Source organism: Phyllostomus discolor, chromosome 3 (genome assembly GCF_004126475.2).
Source record: "Phyllostomus discolor isolate MPI-MPIP mPhyDis1 chromosome 3, mPhyDis1.pri.v3, whole genome shotgun sequence".
In the NCBI taxonomy this organism is placed as follows: Eukaryota; Metazoa; Chordata; class Mammalia; order Chiroptera; family Phyllostomidae; genus Phyllostomus; species Phyllostomus discolor.
The window spans coordinates 95,341,306-95,361,459 of record NC_040905.2 but is presented as its reverse complement, the minus strand read 5'-3'; positions in this window follow the sequence as shown (position 1 = coordinate 95,361,459).

The window sequence follows — 20,154 nt, the reverse complement described above, 5'->3', positions numbered from 1 at the left end:
GAGAGAACCTTGCGGCTTTGCCAAAGTGGGGACCCCTGCAGCTTTAGAAGGGGGAACCGCCACCTGGCTTTAGCAGAGATCCTGGCAACACAGCTGAGGGTGCCGAGAACCAAGGAAGGTCTCTCAGCCGAGACAGATTACTGGGAAGAACTGGGGGCTGCCTGAGCATGGACTTCTATTTCTTTTCCTGAGATACGGTACCCCAGACTGGGCAAAGGGGGGGAAGGAAGGACTGTGCGTGTTTGTGAGTGTTTTAAGGGACTTTGGGATTTTGATGAAGACATTAGGTCACTACTTTAAGTTTGTATAGCATTAAGTAAACATTTCCTTTCCTTTTCATGAATCTCTGGCATTGAGAGATGTCTTTCCTCTGGCGGCAGACATAACAAACCTGGGGGGTTCCTTTCAGGTAATAGTATATCGCGCCTAGGCCCCCTCTTTGTTCTATAACAAGGAGGCCTGATTCAAGTTCTGTCTCAGCTCTTTGGGGCCTCAATATTATCATCTGAAATACAGGCATAATTGTTTCCATTGTTTTTTTTTAACTTAAAGGAATTTTGTAAAACCAAAAAATAAAAATAAATGAGGATATGTCTTGAAAACTGGGGTTTTCAATGTCTTGAAATGTTGTTGAAATGCCTTGAAAGCTGGGGGTAAAATAAAGTATGTTGTTGCTTTTATTCAAGCAATGAGTATACTCCTTGTCTTAGGCAGCATTGGTAAATTATAGGTGGGGAAAACACTCAAATCAGTTAGTACATACAGTTTATTGAATCCAAATTTAGCTCAGGATGTTATTTCAACACTCAATTCAGTGAAATATTCCTTTCGTTATGTTAAAATATCCCATAAACTGTGAATTACTACTCGATTTAAAATGTTCATAGAACAGAAACATTAACAGCATTTGTTGCATTCAAAGATGTCCGATATGGCAGACACAAACAGAGGTTTTTGGAGCCAGAGTTCCTTGGTTCAATTCTCCTCTGAGATATTATGGCTCCATGACTTGGGATACATAAACTCCCTGGGCCTTAGTTTCCTCATCTAAAAAAAAAGATAATAATAGTAGTACTAACCGCATAGGGTTGTTTAGAGATTTCAACATGTTTAAGCATGTGATGTTCTTGGAGCAACCCTGGACACAGAGTCCGCCCTCAGTACTGTTAGTGATTGTTAGGGGAAGCATTACAAAGAAATGATGATAAAAACTCTCATGTAACCATGTTAGTGATCCAGTAGGTTACCATCTACCATTTTCTTTCAGACTACTTAAAAACACATGATTATGAAAACAAGTTCAGTGTATTACTCCAGAGATGTGATATTCATATCCCTTGTTTCTTAAGGATTTTAAACATTGAAATATAATCCATATACCTTAAAATTCACCATGTTAAAGTATACAATGCAGTGTTGTTGTTTTTTTGTATATTCACACAGTTGTGTAATCATCACCACTGTCTAATTCCAGAACAGTTCATCAGCACAAAAAGGAAACCCCCTACCTATTAGTAGTCATTCTCTGCCCCCATTTCCTTATTCCTGCAGCCACTAATCTACTTCCTGTTTTTATGGATTTACCTATTCCAGACATTTTATACAAATGGAATCATACAATATGTGCCTGTTGTATCTGGTTTCTTTCACTTAGCATCATATTTTCAAAGTTCATGTATGCTGTATAGAATGTATTAGTACTTTTTTTAGCTAAATAATATTCCATTGTACAGATAAATCACATTTTGTTTATGCAGTCGTCATTTGATGGACATTTGAGTGGTTTCCACCTTCTGGCTATTAGGAATAATGCTGCTATGAACATTCATGCACACAGTTTTGTGTGAGAATTTTTAATTCTGTTGGGCATATACTAGGGAACGGAATTGCTGAGATATATGGTAACTCTATGTTTAACTTTTTGAGAAACGTTAAACTAGGGGGTTTAACATTTCTCAAAGCAAACATGGGGGGGTCTCATGGGGGTTTAGTGGTATGTCACTGTTGTTTCAGGAAATAATAACTTCAATGCTATGCTGAAAATGAACAAGCAGGTCTGCTGATAGATGACAGGGAAGACTCACCTAGAGTTTCAAAGGAAGGCTTCCCTGTGGAGGTGAGTTAAGGCTGGAGCCTAAAAGAAAGGCAGGAGTCAGCAACATGGAGGTCATTTGACTATTTGCTCACATTTATTACTGCCCTTTCCCAGCTCCACTGTGTAAAGGGGCTGGCCCTTGCAAAATATATTCCTCAGGCTCCCTTTCAAACTGGTTTCTGGCTAGATTTGATTGGAGTTTGGAGGGTGTGACAAGAGACAATTGAGGTATCTCCCCCAATTTCCTCTCAGCTTCAGGGATCATTCTGCAGTGGTTGTGTCTCTCCGTTGTCCAAGCATCCACTCTGCAGCCCCGTCCTCTGTAGTCCCAGCTCCTACTTGGGGACCTCACTCCTGGGCTCCATTAATGCCACCTCCTCCCTTAGTCTCTTCATTCCTGGGTGTTATAGTACCTTTCTGCAGTTTGCTGACCTCCAGACTGCCTCATTTTACCCATTTGCCCTTCCAGCTCTTCTAACACCTTCATAACTAATTCCTGGAATTGAAGTCCCTCCATTAAATCATCAGGTGTAGGTCCTGTTTTCCATGAATATACCCTGATTGATACACTGATATTAGGTGCTTGAGGTCAGAGGGATGCATTTTGGATGGAAGGAATGGCTCAGCCAAGGCATAGCCTGGAAAGAATTTGGGGTGTTTGGAGGCCTGTGAGAAGGCCAGTGTGGCTAGAATATGGTGATCCAGTGGGGAGAGACAGGAGAAAAGGGTGGGGAATTGAGCAAGAGCGGCTCCTGTTGGGTCTCCTAGACTCATTTAAAGTCTTTGGATCTTATTTTAAGTATAATAAGGAGTCCTTGAAGGGCCTTAAGCATTGGTATGATCCCAATAGAGTCAATAACTTCCTCTTTAACGACAAGTACACCTGTTGTTAGTGGCTATCTTATCACATGTGTTATGATTTATTTTCTAATTTATCCCCACTCGACTGTGCATTTCTTAGACTGTTATATTTTGTTTGGTTTCTCTAGCAATTAGTACAATCTCTGGCACATAGTAGGTGCTTAAAAATGTCCAATAACTTCAATTTTAACTTTCTCTCCCCTAATACTTTCCCTTACCTTACTGGATTTGGAAATGGTCAAGCACATTGTTAACATCAATGGCCCCCCATAAATCACACCTCCTGGTATCCATGCCTTGTTATTGCACCCCAACATTGACTATGGGTTTGGCTACATGACTTCTTTGGCTGATGGGACTTCACAAACATGAGGTTTGCTCTCTTAAAATGTCGCTGCTATCACATAAGGAACATGAGCTATCCTACTGGAGAAGCCACATGTGAATGACCTATGTCTCCCCAGGCAGCTGCCCCCAGAAGCCACCAGGCATGTCAGTGAGGTCATGTTGGGTCATCCAACTTTAGCCGAGCTCTCGAATGACTGCAGCTGCATGAGTGTCCCCCATGCGGCCAACACACAGACTTCCCACTGATGTCAAACCAAACTGCAGAACTGTGAACAAAAAATGGCTGTGGTTTTCAGTCCCTGAATTTTGGTGGTTGGTTAAACAGTGATAGGTAACCAATAAAAGTGGAAAAGTAGAAAGTAGGGTAAGTAGAAATAATCTCACTTTTCAGATAAAGAAACTGAGGTGCAGCCCTAGCTGGTGTGGCTCAGTTGGTTGGAATGTCCTTCCATAAACCAAAGGCTTGTAGGTTTGATTCTGTCAGGACACGTGCCTGGATTTCAGATTTGGGCCTCAGGAAGGGTGCATGCTAGAGGCTGCCCATTGGTGTTGTTCCCTTGCATCAATGTTTCTCTCTCCCTTCCCCTTTCTCTAAAGTCAATAAACTCTTCTGGTGAAAATAAAAAAGAAAAGAAAAGAAATGAAACTGAGATGCCGAGAACTTAAGTCACTTTTCTGAGATCTACAAATCTCTCTAGTAGTATTTCTAACCAGCCCAGTGAATCTTCCTGAGTCCTTACTGGTCTGACTTTCCCACTGTTTGGAGAGCTCTGCATGCATTAAAGGAGCAGGTGAAATAGACTCTCCTATGTCCCTGTTGGTAGCCATTGCCTTTCCTGCCTTCCCACTCATACTTGTGCTGCTTGTGTCCCTGGAGGCTGGCTTTTTCCATCAGGATCACCTGGCTTCTTTGCCCTCTGGGTTCTGGTTGGATTTGGCCAATGGAAAGTAGAGGTGGGTGATAGGAGGAGGGGAGGGAGAGGTTGATCTATATTTTCCTGCTCCTTCTCTCCAGGCCACCTCTCCATAGCTCCCACCCCTCTATTTCCTTTCTTTGCCCCTTCAGCCTTGGAGCAGTGACAACTTCCTCTTCCAGATGGCCTCAGAGCCACCTGTGGTTCTCTTAAACCTGCACACAGGGCCTTAAGAATTTCATTCAGTGAAGTTTCTCCATTCGAACCATCTGGGTGGGGCAAATTCTCTTTCCTGCCCGGACCCTATTAGGGGTCATTAGCTAATCACAAAACTTCATGTATCACTTTCATGATTTTTGCCATATCTGCACAACACCTGGTTTACTGCATGTTTACTTCCTTTATTTGAAATCGTCTCACTTTTGTTTTTTATGTACTAATTAGCTTAATTCTAAGCAACAATATCCATGAAATCAGGCTTTGTTACAAAAGTTATACATTTCTCCTGATGCATGTTAAAATGCATACATAATTCTTTAAGGGAAACTGTAGGTGAGTACCACAAATCATCTTGCACTGACGAGGTGATCTCTTGGGTCTCTTTTAGCTCAGATAAGCTGTGATTCTAGATAAATAACTGAAGCTTTTGGGTGCTTGTCCTAAGTCAAAAGCATCTCAGTAGTTTATAGATTTAAATTGTTTTCTTTCAGCTGTATTGCTATGGTAAACAGAAATGAGGAAAATAGTTCTCTTTATTCCTGTGCTGGTGAAAAGCTTCTAAATGCTACCAAATGTGGACAACTCATTTGGGCTTTCATTGTACTGTTGTGCAAATAATGCAGATATATTGGGTTTTGTGCAAGTTGAAAATTTCCTTTAGACAGTGTTCAGAGGGGAGAGGGGAGGGAATTTCAGGGGAAAAGGGGAAGGGTTTACAGGAACAAGTATAAAGGACACATGGATAAAAAACTAGGGGTGGGTGGAAATGGGAAGGGGGAGGGGAGGGCTGGGTGGGTGGGCTGGGATGGGAGTAAAAGATAGAAAATTGTACTGCAACAACAATTAAAAGAAAAGAAAAGAAAAGACAAAGAAAGAAAATTTCCTTCCTCAGGTGGCCTTCACTGTGCGGGATTTGGGAGGAAGAGAGAAAAATGGAGATTTGACTGTGTTCACTGCAGGGAAGGGACCCGCAGTCCATGCACATTGCTGGCAGAGATGTGAGGTGTGGGCACTGCAGTTGTGAACAAATGCTGGCAAACCCTGGTCTGAAAGGGAGACTCCGTTGGAGGTCAATTCACGCTGTGATGTTAGTTTCCTAGTTTTAGAAACCTTGTTCTTGTTTTTCTCACCACAGCTCTTCCCACTGACATGGCCTCAGGGCTCTGAGAAGCCTGGCCCTATCCCTTCCCATCTGGTAGACCTCCATTCACTATTCATTTAACATGAGGCTTCTCAAGCACTTTAATGTGAGCCAATACCTCCTGGAGGGCTTGTTAAAACATGGATAGCTGGGCCCTGTACTCAGAGTGTCTGAGTCAGAAGGTCTGGGATGGGACCTGGGAACTTGTATTTCTAACAACCTCCCAGGTGCTGCTGCTGGTCTGGGGACCACACTTTGAGATTTCTTGAAATAATAATATGCCTAAAATCTGCCTTGTGCCAGACCCATAAGGCAGGATCCTTGCTTCAAATTGCTTACTTGGCAAATGATTCAAACTCTCTGAGAGTCAGTTGCCTCATTTGTAAAAGAGAATAATTATCCTTATCTCACAGGGCTATTGTGAGAATTAAGTGATATTGAGTCACAGACCTTTGCTATTTTAGAAGGACACATCTTGAGACCTTTGCAAGTCCCCAATTCTATGAATACCATTAAAACATGTAATTTTCTCCATAAAACTTAGTTAAGCATAAGTGAAAATTTTAAGTGACCCTTTCAGGCCCCTAATGATCCCCTAAATATAGGATCAAAGCAATTTATAAAAGCAATTAAAATAAATTCTTGCTGGAACACTTGCTGAACAGTTTGAGAAATTACTTTCTCCTAATTCCTTATAGAGTATTCGGTGGCTCCAAGCAATGACAAAATTTGATATTTTATTCTTGAATTTATCCAACACTTCTTTTCACTTTCTTTTTATTTCCATTTTTCATATTTGCAACTGGTCTTTTTTTGCCCCATGAAGACACAAAGTATATATCATAAGTGCTATGGTATATTTGACATTAAAGAGAGAAAGCAACAAGGCTACATCAAGAAATAGATGTAGGCAGTGAGCTAGGCTTGCTCACGAGCTCAGACCTCTGCTAACACAGCCTCCACACCCACCGCAGGACTGCCACACCACACAACTCTGGAAGACGTCTTTCATGTTGTCACGTGAAATGCTGGTGCTGTCTCTCCACACAGACGTCTCATTTGTGGCCATGCTGTAGACCTTCTAGGTGGCCCACAAGATTCAAAACTAGTATTTGGAAACTCAAGTTAACTTTGCGAATGCCAAAGCTCTGCTTAGCATAAGAGTGTCACATCTAAAACATTATTAATTTTCCAAAATGCCTCTTTTCCAGCTTGCATTTAACTTTGGTGTGTCTGGCATTAGCTCCACTCTTTCTAACTTTGGCTCTTAACAGGGCATCCCTCCAGTGCATTGTTGTCTTGGGTGAGCCCAGGTCTGGTTGGCATTTTGGCAACCCCTACCCAGCAGCCCTCCAACAGGCCCTTGGCTGCTTCAAGTCTATAACACAGAAGGGGGGGAAACAGGTTTGAGGTTTGGTGCCAAGGCTGCCAATACCATTGCATGATCCAGAGCAAGGGTATAAGCCATTCATACCTCACTGTCTTCTTCCTTAAACGGGTCTCCCACTGGCTTAGTCTGTCGAGGCTGCTATAACAAAATACCACAGGCTAGGTAGCTTCTAAACAACAGAAATCTATTTCTCACAGGTCTGGAGGCTGGAAGTCCAAGATCAGTGTGCCAGCATGGTCAGGTGAGGGCTTTTTTCCTGGTCTGAGACTTCTTGTTGTACCCTCCTCACATGGCAGGAGGGGCTCCAGAGTACTCTAGAGGCTATGAGACAATGATCTCATTCAGGAGGGCTCTGACCTTGTGACCCAATTGCTTCCCAAAGGCCCTATCTCCTAATACCATCTCCTAGAGGGGTAGGTTTCAACATATGAATTTTGGGGGAACCCATTCTTACCATAGCACCCTTAAATGGTTTATGTGGGAGAAATAAAATGATAGTCACAGAGGCATGAAATTCATTTGCAGGGAGAGTCCTTATATGTAATCTAGATTTGCTAATTCCTTTATTTTTGTAGTATGCATAAAATATTATTAGACTTTGATTTTCCCAGGAAAGATGTTTTAATGTGGTGGCATTATTATCAAACAAAACAAAAATTGTAACATATTTATAGCATGAACACAGAGATTTCAGCATTCCCAGCCTACCATATCATGCTTTGTACCATGAAAATCAAGTTTAGTAAAGAGTAGCTTTTCTCTTCTCTGATGAATTTAGGGGATTTGGGTCCTGTTAAACAAGGGCCTGCTTTCCAGATCAAGGGGATCCCTTCTTTGCTCTGGCCTGGCTTTCAGTTCTGTGATCAGGGATTTGTTGAGCAACCAGGGCTGTTGGTGGGTAAGCTTCCTCTTTACTTCAGCAGTTGTTGTGATACCTAGAGTAAGAGCTCTGACCAGACCACGGAGAGCCCAACACCTGTAAGTGGGGCTGTGGACCCACTGAAATGAGTTGAGCTTTGCCACTCACTTATCTATGTGTTTGGGGATGTTTTTCTCATGTCAATTACAGCGGTTCCTTTCTAGTTTTCAGGCTACCCATTCCCAGCAAGAACCCCACTTGCAATGGAATATTCAGAAAGGGCAGCACTATAATATGACTGTTTCAAAATTAACACACATATCTTGTGAGCCTGAGTAGAAGCAGAGTGCTCAGTTCAAAGATAATCCTGGGTCCCAGTCACCTTAAATTCTTAGTTTGGGGGAGACCTTAGAGCCCCTCCCTAGGGTCCTCGTCCTAATTCTATGAAGTGGACACGTAGAGACACCTCACTAGGTCTCATTCTACCTGTTTGCAACAGACACTGAGATACTTGAAGACAACTATCGTACTTACCCCATGGCTTTCCTTTTCCTAGCTGAGAATGCTAGTTTCTAAAACAATTGCTTATGTGGGGGTTCAGAGTGAGCCACCCCAACATATGCCTCAGTGGTGCACAGACTATTTGGAGCTAAAGGCAACTTTAGCCTGAGGTTCCTGAGGGACTTCTGCTGCTCCCTTTAACTACTTAGATGATCTTGAATTAGACTTGCCCAGAATAAGTTAACCCCTTTTGATCTATCTACAGGGCAGAGCAAACTTCTATTTACTAAGCATCCACTATTATCATCCTGCAATGACCCTTTGAAACCCCCAAGGCACCTTACCTCATCCCTAGCTCAGCTGTCTTAATGGCTAGGTCCCCCTTCCTATCTCTGAACCTCTTGTGCACATGGGGTCTCTGACTCTCTCATGCACGTGAGGTTCCCCTACATATGTATGCAGTAAATCTGGTTATTTTCTCTTGCTCATTTATCTCATGTCTGTTTGATTATTAGACCATCCAGAAGAACCTTCAGGGTAGAGGAATGTTTGTTCCTCTCCCACTTTTATGTGACAATCTTGGTTTCCAGCACTTCCCTGGACACTTTTTATCAATACTTGGATTTGTCAGTGTGCTTCTGAAAATGGGGTGTCCAGAAATAAATGTGAGAGTCCGGGCATTGTCTGGCTAGAGAAAAGCATATTGGGGGTATGACCTCCCCAATCTTAAATAAAATAATGTATTTATTTAACACTGCATGGGGCAAACCATAACTGAAATTATATTTACACTTTGTGGAAATACAAAGAGTAGATTAGACAGCCTCTAATACAAAACTCCAGTGTTCAGAGGTCTGAAAAATATCATTTGTTCCTAATAATGATCATAATAAGCTATCATTTATTTGTTGCATACATTTTACATGAGTAAATTCTCATAATCTCATGAGGTAGGTATAAAATAATAGTGCCATTAAATTCCATTTTGCAGATAAGAATACTGAAGCTCAATCGTCTGGCAGGTAGTAAGCCCTGGGTTAAAAACCTGTGTACTGTCTACTCTACTCCATTACCCTTTCATGTTTTGGACGGTCAGGTGAAAGAGGTATTTAACTGAGAGACTTACTGCCTTCACAGAGTTGAGGGGTTATTATTTATAACAGAGAGAAGATTGTGAACCTCACTGTGAAGAACTCTCATGTAGAATGGGGCATTTGAAACAGACACCCTCTAAGACTCCAATACAAACAAGCTCCCTCAGCTTCTATGCAATGTAGACTTTCCAGATGGAAGCCAAGCCTGTAGGCTTATATTTATGTAACACTACAGCCGCCAGGGAGTCCAACAGGTTTTATAAAACAAAAACAAGCAAACAAATAAGTAAAAAATAGAACAAAATGAAAGTAGTTATGTTAAGTGTCATGCAGAAAAACAAGGGATTAAATTATTTTTGTTTCTCCTGGCCTCTGTGGGTCATGGACATAGGCGTGCTCTCCATCTGGCAGTGGTGAGGAGTCCCCTAAAGGGACCGTTTCAAAACAGGCTCTCTGGGCTCTGAGGTTATCCAGGGGTCTGGGGTGGGACTTGGGGTTTCCAGTTTATGAAGCTTTCCAGTGGTTTCTGACCTGCAGGTAAGGTTGGGACTGTGGATTTCCAGCCTTGGACTACAGGATGACTCCAGGCTGTTAAGTAATCAGCTCCACAGAAAAAAACCACCTGAGCTGATTTCTTATTTGCTTGAATTGAACAGTTGGCTTGGCATTGCATAGTTTCAGACACAGTTAGCACGGGCATAAGATCACAGGCCTTAAGAAGATCAGTAACACAAACATAGACAGGCTATGGTGCCAAAAGATGAGAAGAGATTCATGAAATGATCTTTAAGCTAAGCAGCAAATTCCATAATTATCAGTATTCTTTTCATGTACTGTAATAGTCTGCATAATTTCCCTGTGGTAGAATGCAGAGAAACCAAAACAATAAACTAAGAGATCTACCAATTCATTGGAGCACAAAATTTAAATCCGTGTTTGCTAACAATATTTCAATTTCTGGGCAAATCTAACATGAAGAGACTGAATAATTATATTTTCATCTTTACTTTGGGAGGAGTCTGTTTACTCATTGCTTTAGTTAAAATGCTAAAATCCTGGAACTCTCTACTGTGGTATTTACCTTCATCAGATGAATTTATTGCTTAATATTATATTGATTTTGTCTTACAAACATATTCATCAAGTAATCGCTTTAGGTCTTAGAAATTTAACATTCAATTTAGGCTTTTTGGATGACAAGTCCTTGCATGAAGAGACCAACATAGAAACATACTAATAATCAGTTATCTATTTGCCTTACAGTTTACAAAACATTTTGAAGTCCTTGACCCAGTTTGATTCAATCCCCAAACTTTGAAGTAAGGAGAGCAAATTTGCCATGGACCTCCTTTAGATATATAGTCTCTGTATTATCTGTGTGCTTTTCATCAGTTTATATTCTAATTTGTTGATGATGTGCAATGCCTGAGAATCATGTCCCTTTATAGAAAAGTTTCTATTAACATAACCATGACCTAAAGAGGCTGTCTTTCCCACCCTGTGAAATTTATAGAGGGAAGTAAATTAAAATGAAATGAGTGGATATCAACATGGCTAACATTTTACCTTTGAACTAATTAATTTACTAATTCACTTGTTCCTTCACCCAATATGCATTGGGCACCTATTGATATTATGTAGCAGGTCCTTTCTTCCATGTACAGCTATAACTTTGAGACCTATAGGGTAGTCGTTAAGGACACAGGCAGTTATGTTGACATTTTGGCTCTGAAACCCTCCTTTGCCACTTCTCACATGACATTGTTCATGTTGTTGTTGTTGTTGTTGTTGTTCTTCTTCTTCTTCTTTTTCTTCCACTTTTGCCTTCTTTTCCTGTGAAATATGGATAATAATAGCATGACCTGATATAATTCTGTGTGGGAGGGTGAGAATTAAGGGAAATAGTGTGCATGCAGTGTTTAACGCAGCACCAACATAAAAAAGGAGGCCTTGTAAATTATAGAATAAATATTGCCTTACGGTGAAAGCTGCTGTTCAGAAAGTTGACCACAGCCAGCAAGGACACTTGACTTTGATGGATCACACATTTAAAGAAGGAAGTGTTAGATATTTAAAAGCATGCTCTACAAGACATTCAGAGGCTAACTTCTTGTAATTAGCCGTAGTGTCAGTTTACATTATTCTGGTTTTGAATCACAGAAAACAACTCAAGTTGGCTTACAGAGTAAAGAGAATTTACTGGTTCCCATAAACAGTCAAGCAGGAGGACTAGCTTTAGACAAAACTTATTCCAGTAGCTCAAAACACCTGGACTTAGTTCCTCTCCATTGCATGTAATGGTGGCTTCTTCCTAAAGCTATGTGGTGGTGTCCCCACCTCAGGTCCCAGTCTCTCCTTAAGTAAAAGAGAAATGACTGTGTAGCTGGGAGCTCCACATGCGCACAGGATGAGAGCTGGGCTGAGGGGATTGAGGCACTTGCTTCGGATGTAAAATGTAAGCGGGCACCAAAATAACTCAGTAGTCAATATATGTAATATTTTCATGCTACAGGTAAAAAAAATAAAAAATTAATGGAAAATCCACACAAATATCAAAGATTTAAATATAGGAAAGTTCAGAATCAGCTGAAGAGAGATGATTTCTCCTAGTAGTCCCAGCAAACATCTCTTTTCTCTTCTGGGCCATGAATGGTCCTATCCAGAACCAGTTGCCGTGGCTAGAGGAATGACACACATCCATTGGCTTCAGCTAATAAGCATCCACTTCTGGAACTGGGGGTAGGGTCAGTCCCATTACAACAGAATGACTATGAATGGGAGAACTGGCTTCAGAAAGTAAGATCATAGAAATCAGCGTATTGTTGCTCCAAAGAGGGAGCATGAGCCTCAGGTATCAATAAAGTAGGTTTCGCCATAGTCATTAATTAACGATATACCCATGTTTTTCTTGGCCCCCCAAACAATCTGTTCTATTGTAATTACAAATTGATATCATTGAGGCTGTCAAAAATCCATGTTCTGTTTATCTGGCTTCTCCCACACCCAGCCTGTTTGTGTGCTTTGAACAAAGTCAAGAAGGAAGAAGTGATGTGGGTAGGAGTTATCTAAGGTTAGGGTACCTATGAATACTGTTAGAGTAGGAGGGATTAGGGAAACTGCAGCCAACAAATTCTTCTTCGTGTTTGTGTGTAGTCCTGACAGTAGGTCCATGTGTGTGTCTAAGCATGCACTGGTCTATGTGTGTTTACCCATGCACTGATAGGTGTTACCAGGAAGTGCTTGGGCAGTAGTTGTGTCAGGGGCAGGAAGTGAAGCGTTTCCTTAACTGACCAATCCAAACAGTCTAGGTTGGGGAGCACTCTCATGTTTGTCACAGTGATGACTGTCACAGGCACATTTAATGAGGCACTTATTAAGCATCTCTAATGTTAAGATCTGTTCACACCTGAACACTTGGTAAGTAGCCTAGCTAGTTGTACAAGACTAGTATGTTTACCTCCTCTTTAACAGATGAAAAGACTGAGGCTCGGATGTCTTATAGAAAAATATAACTGTAGAGACAAGTAACTAGAAAGTGGCTGAGATCATATTTAGCTCCAGATCATTCCAGTCCCAAGATTCATGGATCTTTTTGGTGTTCCTGGCCCAAAAGAGGGAGTGGAGATGAGACCTGGAGTCAGGAGGCCAGGTCTCCCCCTGTTCTTCAACTGGCTGTCCCACCTGGGGCAAGTCACTTCCCCTTTCTGGGCCTTGGTGTTCATATCTGCACCATGAGAGTAACTTTCAAGTTTTGTATATAGCAGAAGACCACTTCCTTCCCATGAAATCTTTAATGATCAAAGTGGGCTCTCCTGTTAGAGTCTGGGGAGTGGGGAGTCTGGAGGTGTTGGGGATCACAGAACCCTGCCCATTCAGCAGGCTTTTCTCACTGAGGGGCTCTGGGGCAGTCCAGGAACTCTGGTGGTGCTGATGAACACAGTGTGGAAGCCACTAAACTAGACAAAAGTCCTTTCCAATTCTACCCTTTCATGGCTATGGTTCTGAGTGCTCTTTGAAGGGACCAGAAAAACAGAGAAATTAAGGAACTTGAGTCATGAAGTGAATAAGAATAGAAGGAGAAGGACTCAAAAGTCCTCATCCCCAGGGGAAAACACGATGGGAAACCCCAGGTCCTTTGGTTAGAAGTGTGGAAGGTGGGGCTAGTGAGAATGTCATTACTGGGAACACATACATCTTGTCAGCGGTTTCCTGCTTTGTTCTCTCAAAGTCTTTTTCTTTATACCTATTTTGGATACACCATTCATATTCTTTTAGAAGAATACCATTGTCCTCTGTGTGAGTTTAGAATCTATTACAGGGAATCTCATGAAGTATTGGTATGATAAATGTTAAAGTTAATTAGATTGGGAGGGGATAATGAGAATATTAAACTAGTTTAAAAATGGGTTGGTTTCAAGAGCTGTAAGCAGTTGGTAAATAAAAAAGGAAATCCTTTCTTTTTAGTTCTTAAAAGAAATCCATAATGGGTTTTCCTCATAAACTGCAATTATTTTTTAAATAGCACTAATGAATAATTTAAAGACCCACTGGGTTAGGCAATTAGTTTTAAGTGTGGATTAATTGCTTTCTTTATAATATTCCATATTAAGTTTTTGCATAATATGGACAGATAGTTCATCTTCTTTAAAAATATTTTATGTTTTCTAAAATGCTCTGATAGGTGAGCAAAGAAGCTCCTGCAGTTATTGTAAAATAACCGTGGAGAGCACATGGCTTCTGAACCTGCATCCACCCCTGCTTTTGGGGAACTAACAAGATCATGGAGTTTCCCCTGGTCCCAGTAGTCCAGTAGGCAGGATGTGGCTATCAAAATTTTTTTTTATTGTGACCATGGTGAGAAATTGTGGCCCAGTATAAATATACACACAGATACATTAAGATAAGAGTTATTTGCAACAGAAATGTTGGAATACAATGCTTAGCTTTGTTTCATACCCACTATTATTTTCCACTCCACCCCACTGCAAATGTGGTCCAGCTGGGTGACTTTCAGAGGAAGGAAATAGGTGTCCGGGATGGCTAGCCAAGGTTCTTGGCCCAAGTGGTCATAACTGGGATGCTCACCTTGTAATGATTCAGTAGGTAGTACAACTGTTTTTGTACCTGTGTTTTATTTTGATATATAAAGGTTAAAAATATATGTTCCTGCAGTTTGAAACACATTGTCTTAGTGGTGTAGAAACCTGAATGAATCATATCACAGCTTTCTGTTCATCTTCATTTTGTTTTTGAAGCAGAGAGAGAAGTACAAACTAAAAATTCCAAGGGTGAGTTAAGGGATTGAGAACCAAATCCATGTCTCATTTTTAGATTCAAATATATCCCTTATTGGTGGCTTTCCTGAGTAATTGGGTAGGCTAGGGACATAGCCATATCAGATTCCCCTTAGGTGGAGGTCTATAATTTCCTTAGAAGTAGGCATTCACAAACACACACACACACACACACACACACACACACACACACAGAGGACACTACACAGGGGCATTTTACTGTTTTGAACTTCAAATTTTGAATGACTTTCCTTCCTTTCAGAAAGAGGTATGTTCTTTTAAATCCCCTCTATCTCAATCAGCTTCCTCTAATGGGTGCTTGTGAATTAACATTGAGTATCTATTTCCCTTATTTTATTGATCTGTCTTGAAACCATCTTAAAAAAAACTAATTGACCTTCTTTAGGGAGTAGTATTTCAAACAATGTATGCAGAATGGTGGAAGTTGAAATCTTGGGCTCTAGCCTCAGCCCTGACCTGCAATAGCTTTGTGGTCTTGGGCAAAGGGAAGTGGGTGTCTTTTCATAGATCAAAAGCAATCAATTTTACCATTTTTACTCTCCAAGGACACAATGGCATGAAGCTTTTATCTCCCAAATAGTACAGCTTTTTTTTTTACTCTTAAGAAATATTATCCGGAACTTGGAAATAAGGCAAAAATATGAGTGGCATGTCCTCTGAATGCTGTGAATGGCCCCAGTTCCACCCAAGGTGGGGCATGTATTCTTTTGTTCACCTCTCTGCTTATTATCAGTAAAATGTTCAGACCATGTGAAGTTTTTGTCCTGTAGAGACACAAGTAATTTCTGTCCAACTGAACTGATAGCCCCAAATGTTAGTTTATCATCCTGTTGAACTTTAAATGGTTTTGTATATAACCCAAAAATCATATCCTACCACTTCTTTAGTAAATCATCCTTAAATATCTAGCTTTTCAAATGTTCTTTGAACAAATCTTAACAAACATATTACTTAGTTTCTTAATTAATTAATTAATATATTGAATAAAATCTTTGACATGTGTTCTTCCTATATTTGCACGAGAGTCAAGATTTTATCTTTTGGATAATTACACCTTTTGTAGGTTGCTCTACAGAGATGCCCAAATGGACTAACCCAACAGAGCTGGCTACACTGTGCTGCTTGAGAGTCGAACCTCAAGGGCCACGCGAGCCCAAGCACATCTCTTCTTGCTTCCAGGGTGAATCCCAGGTGGCAATAAAACTCTAATTTCACTCACTCTCCTTTTCTCCAGATTTCTTCTTTTCTTCATGTCTACAGATTTTATGTTTTTTTGTTGAGTTTCTGGGGGGTTTTTTTTGTTTCTATTATGTTAATAATAACTGGGAATTTGGTTTTATAGTCTGATCATTTGGCGACCTTGTAAATGGATGCTGGAGATCTATTCCCTGCCAAGTGAGACAGACTTTCTGGTTTGATAGGCTTTGTTTCTTTTGTTTGTATGCTTGTCTATCTGTGGACACAAATCCATTAGGAATTCCATGCTCACTGAGAAGAATAGTTTTTTTGAGATATGAACCACTGGATTTTTGTGTTTCTGATATTATTTTTAATTTGAGGCTGAAGCTGTAGAGTTGAAGTTATGAGCTCCCTGTGTATCTGTAGGTCCATGTGTCTGTGATTCAGAAGAGGCCTTGATGTCTTGTTCTACAAATATTAAATGTTTTCTTACCTCCAGCTTAGCTTATTACATCTTAAAATAAAGAAGCTCTGATCTGACAAGTTTTCAGAAATTGATAAATCTTACATAAATCTCATATTCCCCAACTTTACAAAAAGAAAGAAACCACATTTTACAAAACTACAATTGGCAGAAAATAAGAAAACTAAGTCTAGTACTAGATTTAGAAAATGCTTCTCAACGAAGACGTTAACTCATAAACAATTTAATGTAAGAATCCAATTTCACATAGTTAAGATGAATCTTTGGGAAAATTGGGTTGGTTCAATAATTTTGGTTTTAAAAATAAGTGATAAGTATATGCCTTACTCTTGATTTTATTAGTATGGACTTTTTTTTCTCATGAACTTCTGGTTTTTTCATGTTCGTTTATGGATCAAATTAACTAACATTACTTCTACATGACATTTAAGATTATGAAAAATGTGCCCTAGCCTGTGTGGCTTGGTTGTTTAGAAAATCATCTCCTAACTGAAAGGTTGCACATTTGATTCCTAGTCAGGGCACATGCCTGGGTTGTGAGTTTAATCTCTGGTCAAGGTGTGTGTGATTCCCAGTTGGGGCATGTATGGGAGGTGAGCAATTGATGCTTCTCTCTCACACTTATATTTCTCTCTCTCCTTTCCTCTCTCTCTAAAAGAAATGAAAAAATTTCCTTGGGTGAGGAAAAAAAAAGATTTTGAAAAATGTAAATTTTATTTAATTAAACTGAGTGATTCTGAAAAATATATTCATAGCAGTTTTTATGCTTTGTAGTGTATCAGCTTGGACATAATTTCCAACATTCTCAAGTAACCTGAAACCTTGAGTTAATATTAAATTGAGTTATTTAATAATTGTTGTTTACTTATAACATTTCTGAATAAAAATGAATAATGAAACTAATTACTAATCATAATTTTAAATGTTAAATGTATATATTTGACTTTATTTTATATGCTAAAGAGTGGTGGCCCCATCTGCTCCAGTCTGTTGAGTTCACAGGCACTCCATGAGCTGTGGGCTTTGGTGCAGCTCTGGCCAAATCTAAGAACCACATCACAGACAACCAGTCCTGAAAATGGTACAGCAAAGGCATTGAGAAACCTCAATCACAAAGATATGAATCTCTGAAGGGGGTAGACCCTAAACTCCTGAGGAACATGAACTTTGCTGAGGAGCACAACGAGAAGGGCCTGAAGAAGATGCAGGCCAACAACACTAAGGCCATGAGTGCACACACTGAGGTGATCAAGACTCCTGTAAAGCCCAAGATCTCAAAGGACCAAGGCCACAAACTCAATTAACTTGACTGCATTGAGAATTGTACTTGTGCCCACCTCTTTAAGGGTCTCAGGCTCTGGTGGCCAGTCAAACACCAAGGCTCAAACCAAGGCCCAGGATGCAACTGCAGCTCCAGCTTAGGCTCTAGTCCAGCTCTGGCTCAGCCTCCCAAAGGTGGCCAGGCCCCCACAAAGGCTTCAGAGTTGATGCCTCTGTCTGCCAATTTAAAGACAAAGGACTGGTGTGACCCCTGGGCTGCTATTTGCATGAGGCTGGCATCCTCTTGTGCTATTTGTACAAATAAACCTGAGACAGTAGCTGTCAAAAAAAAAAACCTCACAGCATGAAGCTAATGCAGATCCTAGAGGGAAATTTATAACCTTAAAATATATACATATTAAAAGAACGGAAAGGCTGAAAATCAAGGATATTTTCTTTTATCTCAAGAACTTATTGAAAGAACAACAAATTAAATTTAAGGAAAATAGAAAGAATAAAATAATAAAGATCAGATTATAAACAGTGAAATAAAGAACAAACACAATACAGAAAATTAACAAAATCAAAAGTTGGCTCTTTGAAAATATATTTTTAATTGGTAAATTGCTAACAATACTAATCCACAAAGAAGAAAAAACACAAATTCCCAATATTAGAAATGAAAAAGGATGTTACTATATTGCTGGGTGGCAGCCTAGTAGTCCTCAATCCAAACCAGGTTCTTGTCACAGCCCAAGATGGAACTTGAGACTGTGACAGAAAGATTTAGCAAAGCACAGTGAATTTATGAAAGCCATAGTACACACTCGAGAAGTGAGAGTGGGTGACCTTGGAGAATGAGACACACCCATGGAGCTGTATGGAAGTTTTTTATTAAACATGGGCAAGGGGAAGGATAGGGTGGTCCCCAGCTTCTGATGTTGTTGGAGTGACTGCCAACATGGCCCATCCTTGTCCTTCTTCTCCAGATAGCTATTTTTTTTTTTGTTCTCTCAATTATAGGAAATTGGGGAGGGAAAAGCTGGGGGACAGGTGGTCAGTGAAGGTCATGTCTTTGATGTTCCAGCCAAGATGAAAAAGAGGAGGGGTAGAGTTCCAAACCTTTGTTGCCTATTCTAATATTCTTGCCTCAACTACAGATCCTACATACATCAAAAGGCTTAATAAGAGAATATTATTTTTTAAACACACCAAAAATTGGACAATTTAGATGAAATAAAAAATTTTCTTGAAAAATGTAACTTTCCAAAGCCAAATGAAGAAAAGAAAAACTGAATATATAATATTTAATGAAGAAGTTGAATCTGCTATTCAAGAACCCCCCACAAAGAAGACTCTAAGCCAACATGGCTCCACCAGCTAATTCTTGCAAATATTTAAATAACACCAGTCTTACACAAACTGTTCCAGAGACTAGGAAAACAGAGTATACTTCTCAACTCTTATTATGCAGCCAACATAGCTTTGATAGATAATTAGACTAGGCTATTGTAAGAAAGAAAATTACTGTCCCGTCTCCTGTGCTGTGGTGTAATAGAAAATAAATACTTGGCCTTTGTCCAGGTTCCTGGCTCATAACTCTAAACTTGGAATCTGAAGATGATAAGAGTGTCTTTTGTATTCTGTTGAGATGTCTGCTTACTGGAGACACTTAGGGCTGGTCCCCAGTAAGATGGAGTGTCATAAGAAGATTAGAGCTTTCTGCCCCAATCCCCACCTCTAAAGAAGGGAAAGAGGCTGGAGATTGAGTTAACCATCAATAGCCAAAGAGTTAATCAATTGTACCTACATAATGAAACCTCCACAAAACCTTGTGGAAACCTTGGTTAACAGTTGATTAGTATTGGTGGTGGTTTACTAATCATTCATGTTCATCATCATTCGTGAGGTGCTAGTCAGCACAATCAGGCAAGAAAAAGGCAACAACAAGAACAAAAAAAAGCATTTGGATTAGAAATGTCTGCACTCTCATGGTTGTGTACATAGAAAATCCCAAGCAATCTGCAAAGAGGATCCTAGAACTAATAAATGAGTTCAGCAAGGATGTAGGATACAAGTCAATATATAATAATTAGCTATATTTTTATCTGGATTAACAATGAACAGTTGGGCATTACATTTAAGAAACCCTGCTACCATTTACAATGACACCAAAAAACCATAAAATATAAATGTATGTATATTTAGGTATAAGTCTAACACCTTATATAAAATATACATATGATGAAAACTATAGTACCATGATCAATAAAATAAAAGAAGTCCTAAATAAATGGAGACAATTTCCTGGGTGGTAAAACTCAGTAGTATCAAGATGTCAATTGTTCTCAAATTTATCTATAAATTCAATAGAACAGCAGTCAAACCCACAAGGACTTTTGTAGAAATTGTCAAGCTGACTCTAAAATTAATACACAAAAGCAAAGAAGATAGAGAAGCAAAAACATGTTTAAAAAGCAACAAAGTTGGAGGA